Source organism: Lycium barbarum, chromosome 10, assembly GCF_019175385.1.
Source record: "Lycium barbarum isolate Lr01 chromosome 10, ASM1917538v2, whole genome shotgun sequence".
Taxonomy (NCBI): domain Eukaryota; kingdom Viridiplantae; phylum Streptophyta; class Magnoliopsida; order Solanales; family Solanaceae; genus Lycium; species Lycium barbarum.
In genome coordinates this window covers 70,926,619-70,933,014 of record NC_083346.1, presented here as the reverse complement: position 1 = coordinate 70,933,014, position 6,396 = coordinate 70,926,619, and the positions used below count along the sequence as shown (strand labels likewise).

At 35.7% G+C, this 6,396-nt stretch overlaps 1 long non-coding RNA gene across 4 annotated transcripts; it reads right to left on the bottom strand.

Moving 5' to 3' along the window:
* Window positions 1–608: 608 nt before the first annotated feature.
* Window positions 609–4,853, bottom strand: LOC132613661 (uncharacterized). 4 transcript variants are annotated; one of them, XR_009572049.1, is made up of 3 exons: window positions 4,447–4,734; window positions 3,997–4,146; window positions 609–3,381 (listed from the first exon to the last, which is right to left on the bottom strand). It is a non-coding gene; the product is annotated as an uncharacterized LOC132613661 (long non-coding RNA). The 4 variants fall into 4 exon arrangements; XR_009572048.1 differs by having other exon boundaries at window positions 3,997–4,121; window positions 4,447–4,725; XR_009572046.1 differs by lacking the exon at window positions 3,997–4,146 and having other exon boundaries at window positions 4,447–4,853.
* Window positions 4,854–6,396: the final 1,543 nt, after the last annotated feature.

Below are 6,396 nucleotides of genomic sequence, written 5' to 3'. Positions count from 1 at the left end.
TGACCCATATTATTTGCACAAAAGAAAAAATGGAAAAGGGGCCAAATATACCACCATGCTGTTCGAAATAGTTTATATATACCTTCCGTTTAAGTATAAGCTCAATTGTAATTCTACGGTTATACATTGGCAATAATTTGCCCTTGACGGGAGGACATGTGACAAGCTCAGAAACAAAGAATCCGCCCCAATTTTAAGCACCCAGGTTCACTTTGTAAACCCACCCCTTAATTTGACCCATACTTGATCCTCTATATATTTTCTCTTCTTCATTCAACCTCCATCAATGGAAATTCTCCTCTCTGTCCATTCCATTCTTATCTTTTGTAACAATAATCCTTAAGAAAAACTAACAGAAATTAAGTAGAGAATAAAATAATGTTTAACTTAACTTTAAAGCATGCAGACTTTTTAAATTTTATATAATTTTTACTATAATATTTATGCTACAGCAAGGGCTAATAGGTCAAATTGCAAGGAGATAATTGTTTTTTTTTAACTCCAACTCTACTATAGCGATTATACTAGTAGAGGAATGGCTGTGCACAACACGGGAGCAACAGTAAACTTTTAGATATAATACAGAAGGATAAGATGGATGAAACGTGCAGGAGGATCTCTGATGAATTTATAAGATCAAGAGGAAGCAACCATTGGTAGGAACCAATTGGCCCAACACGTCATGGTTGAAGTACCAATAGCAAAACAATTCCAAAGCTTGTTTACACAAGTCATTCTTATACAACTTCTAATGAAACACGACATAAAGTGTCCACTAGTAGGAAATGCCTAAGTATTACATTGAGCTAAAAGTATAACGTCAATCTACAACTTATAGGGGGGAAAGGGTGGGGGGAAGGGAAGTTAAAAGTGTGGCAGCTCTCTCCATAGGGTACATGGAATTGCAATCATCTTCCAAGAGATTTGTAGGTCGATAGAGAAACTTTTCAATGTTCAATGGCAGTACGGCACAATGCTCCTACAGGGCCGGGGCAGAGAGAGGAAGGGCCAAGGGGGTTAATCCGAACCCCTTTCGGCGGAAAAATACACTGTGTATACATGGTTAAAATTATTTTTTATGTATATACAGTAGACATTGAACCCCATTTGTCTTCTTCGTGTGTTTACCTTTTTATATTTTGAAACCCCTTAGTGAATATCCTGGCTCTGCCACTGCTACAGGGAGTATCAACAGGTCCAAGACACTTCAATTTCTTTGCATATGTTGAAACAAACGCAATGCAAGAGTTAATATAACTTCATAGATCGATTAGAATGCAATTAACATGAAATATCTTCAACCAAAAACATTGAAATATATTCCTAAAAAAAACACTGAAACATATTTCAGTGATCCTAAACTTATTATTTGCTATCTCATTAACAAAGTAAGAGAGACCCTTGCCCGTCTTTCTGAAAGGCAAGGCTGTTCTGAGCCAAAAACCACCGGTAAAGCATTTTAACAAATATGATATTGTTCTTTTCGCTAAAACACATAGAAAATTAGAAGTGCAATTTGCAAGTAATTGATCCAAAATTAGTTTGGACACACAAATTGAAATGTCATGGCTCATCTAATTTCTATTATAACTCATCAAGAGAACATAGCTTTGCACCAATTTTCCGGATGCCAATAACTCATAAGTTTATTTTTTAATCAAAATGACATAAAATACTGATGTTTTGTGCAATTTATATCTTGTAAGAACTTATTTTGGAATACAAAGCTTAAATCCCTTGACCGCCTCCCCCCCTCACACACACAACACTTTTTTCCCTCACAAATTAAAAAATAAAAAAGAGCAATTAGCAGCAAATTCATAACTTGGTGATTTAATTTGTGTGTGTGTGTCTAGGACTCCAAGCTTGGTCTTTTGCTAACAACACCAACGTGTGAGCTTTATTTACTTCATAGAAACTGGGCTAAAGACCTTTACCATGTCATTTTTTGATAACCTAAAGACATGTACCATGTGATAACAGGCAGATTTACATTACTGTCAAAAGATATTTAGTTATTTCTCAAATAATATCTTCATTGATTTTTAAGATATATGTCATCTTTGTTTGGTGTTGCCAGCAACTAATGCAAGTAAGTAGACCATTAAAATAAGCTTGACTCATAGGATTTGCAGCAAAGCGAAGACGCAAAAAATTTAACCAACTTAACTCTTTGAATTGTAAGAGATATAAACTGTACCTTGAATGATTTTGAAGGACGGATGGACAGATCTGCACACCCTCCTTGCGAATAGAAGTTGATGATCATAGACATTTACAAAACTAAGAGGCTTATCAAAATGGACCAATTCATTTATCTATACAGACAATGGTGCTGCAGAAGGAAAAAGAGACAGAGTATCTGTTGTAGCGCATCAAGCTGACATGACAGTGTCGGGTAGCATTTGAATTGGGAGGACATTAAAACCTGTTACATGAGGCTTTTCTCTTCGTAACATACAATTAAATCAACGCTGACAATATTTCTACAGAGACTACCTAAATGAGTTTAAGAGTTACATCTTTATGGTTGTGAATGCTTGATTAGTAATGATCTAGATATATGTATAAACTGCTTGAAATGGTAGCAATTCTAACTTTTACTGAATATGAATCAGAAAGGTATATACAGCCTATATCAGCCATGTCGTCTGAAAATAAAAAAGTAAAACAAATAGTAAAACTTTACAACATTTATAACGCACACTCAAATTCATCATCAACCTCACACCTCATCATGCCATGAGCAAAATTCAACCAATTCTTGTGCAGAAAATGATTAAGTAAAGTCTGCCAAAATAATAAATGCTACCAAAAACCACAGATAAAAAACAGATATAGAGTTCTCAACATAAATGCACATTGCCACATGTATGCCTTTCTTGAAGATAAAAGGGACTCTACTGAATTTAATCACATTCTAATAAGACTGGAGCTGTTGATCTAGAAAATAAAGAAAGAATAGAAGAAATTACTTAATATGATGCAGGAAAACTTTGTTATCCCTTGATTAAATACTCTAGATCTTTCACTTACATTTCTCAGTGTTCTCCTGTTTATGCAAGAGAAAATTACAGGTATTCACCCACACTTCAACCCTATGAGAGGTCTCCCTCACTACAAATAGAGATGCAAATCACGATGAAGCAGAAACATGAAAAGAAGCAACCTAATATGATAACATGTCATATGTGACTCAGTTAATCTGTTCCTTATTAAGTATTAATAATTCCTATTATTCAAGTTCGGTCGAAACTAACCATAGGAGGGAATAAGATAGGAAGCAACTCCATACCTGATAAAATAGCAATGGAACCTCAACTTAGGTAAATTCAGCTTTGTTTAGTGTTTGGAGACACTTAAATTGCAGTGACTTTTGACCTATCATAGCAGAAGCAACAAAAAACCGTCAAATAGAACTTTGTGTAAGGAGAGTTTACTCGAAGCTATATATGACAAATAAATCAACATATTATGGACGATACAGCACTACAGGTACATGTGGAGTCGATTCCCCAATGTAGAAAAAGAACATCACAGACGATCATGGGAAAACCATAGAGATTCGACATTGATAGAGTTAAGAAGGAAGTGAAGCGCATAACGAAATCTAGACACTGTCCTAGAGAAAGAGAAGCGCATTACATAATTTTAGGTTTTATATTTTGTCATGCTTTTCTTGAGCCGAGGGTCTTTTAGAAACAACCTCTCTACCTCCCAAGGTAGAGGTAAGGTTGCATATACTCTATCCTTCCCAGACCCCACTTGTGAGATTTCACTGGCTATGGCTATGTTGTTGTCACTGAGAGAAAGAGATGACACTCAGAAGTAGAAGTGAGAATTGGAAGCAGACAACATAAAGAGAAATAAAATAATTAAAATCAGCAAACATTAGAATCTCTATTAACACAATAACATGACCATTCATATGAAAATTAAGTAGGCGCAAAACAAAATCTTATTGTTTTCTCGGGAAGTGAGGAGTTCATTCCTTACTTGTCAATACGAGCTATTCATAGATCACACGCATCTGTTTCTTTATCATCGTTGCCTTTTTGTTTGACTTGAACTCCCAAAAAATCTCTATGTGCATGTGGAGACTTTTCAATTGTTTGATGGGTCTGTAAGTAAGAGATGGATTCCGCTCTAAAAATCCCCAATTTCAAACCTCAGGTAAAAATTTCAAATTTCGAAATAAAAGTATAAACTAAAGTAAAATTTATATGTGCAACACTTCATGAGTGCAAAGAAGTAACATTAAACAAACTCATAATAGAGGAAAACAGAGAAAAATAAAAAAGAAGAAGAACCCTATAACCTACCTTTTCTTAACTTATTACATATAGCAGCAGAAGAACATCAATAAACAAAATAGATAGAGGATCGACAGAAAAATAAAAAATTTAACACTGAAAGAGTGAAGAGGAAGAAAATTGAGAAACTCACCTAAAGCCTGATGACACTGCGAAGAAGCAAAGGAGAAAGAGAGTTGTAGAGAACAACGAAGGAGAAAGAGAAGAAGAGTGAAGGAAATTTGAGACTGCAGAGCTATTCTATCTAAAGTGACACACGTGGATTGCTATGGTAGAAGTGCAGGACACGTGTTCAATTAACAATGACATAGGCCCAACTTCATAGTACAATTCATACTATCTTTTATACAATAGTTTATTGCAGTGTTCGTACACCACAAGTGTCATTTCTATAAAGTAGTAAATAGTTAATATAATTAACGAGATCTGATATCATTATATAGCATGTAAGAAAACGATTAGTTTATGCATATATTTAATCATTACTCATGTGGACTGTAATCTAAAGCTGGCAGGTGGTATTAATTATGTTGCGTCTGAATCACCTGAGAAGGAAATGACAATAAAAGATCACTTTTTGTATAATTAAAACCACCTAGTAGGATGCTGGTGATATTTTATTCCAAAAGAAAAACAAAGTTATTTACACAAAGAAACAGAATAAGAAAAGAAAATAAAGAGAAAGCTATCCTAGAAAGCAATATGAACAAAAGCTTAAACATTGTAGCAGAAACTAAAACTCAAAATTAGATATTGATGCTGCATCAAGATCTTTTGCTTTGGATTGAGGCCACTATCAGTCGCCTCAATGCTCTCACGAGGTGCTATGGAATCTATTCCTTATGAAATTCATTCAAGCAAAAGTATGGCTACATCTCCATCTGAGGTTGATTCTCACCTTCTGTAAACTCTTCCTTGTATCTCTACACCAGATTCAAGGTGTGTGTGTATTTTTGATGTTAATCTTTCCCACCCCGAACTTGGGCCTGAATGCGACACGACACTTGGTGCCTGACTATATGTAACCGAGCGAACTACATGGCTTGCTGAGTTAACATGGGACATGTACTGATGCAGAATGTGAATTGAAAACATGAAAGTAAGAGTAAAACATGTGATATCATATTAATACCGAAAAATGCTATTTTAATCATGAGTACAGAAAATAGTCTGAAAGCATGATAATGCAGCCCACAAGGCTGAACAAAACTGAATACCTAATATAACATACTGACTAGTCGATGAAACCTCTGACGAGAGTCTGAAATACCGAACTGTTGCTAGGACAAGACCCCTAGCATACCTGACTACCTAACATAACATAACTACTGAAAATAAAGATAGCACCCCGAATGAGGTGGGGCACACCAAACAGCTGATGCGTCTGATGTCCTAACGAGCAGATCTGTCGTCCTGTAAATCAATGCCTGCATCGCGAAATGTAGGCCCCGGGCAAAGATGGACGTAAGTACATTTGAATTGTACTTGTATGTAAAACAACTGAATGAATAAACATGGCACATGCAATAATAGGGACTAAAACTGGAACTGTAAGCTGAACATAAACGTGAGCAACATCTGACATGAGTATAATATAACACATGTAAATTTTTTTAAGTGGGAGAGCATTAGTATAACCGACATGTAACCACCATGTGAGCATGTGGCGTCTGATCTCTGCCTGATCAGCTAAGCTATCTCGTACCTTGCTGGAATACGAGATTGAACATGACATGAATGGATCCATAAAATAACCCACAATGGGTAACATGAAGGAATCGTCCTAACTGGGCAGAGCGCTTCTTATCCTATGCTGGCATACGTAGTTTCAGGTATAAAACCTTCTTGGTAATCTGTGCAACTCCCAAAACATGAACATAAATATAGGTGGCTTAGAAGCCCATGAATTTCATAACCATGATGTTAGGTTGCGCGACTTACTTCCTATCCTATGCAGTATCAAAATTTTTCCTATAGGATGGAACACGTTACTCTACTTGTTCTATGATAGAGTTTTGCAGAATACAAATTGCAGGTAAGTAAAGAACACAATGATTTTTACGTGGAAATCACCCGGCTCACA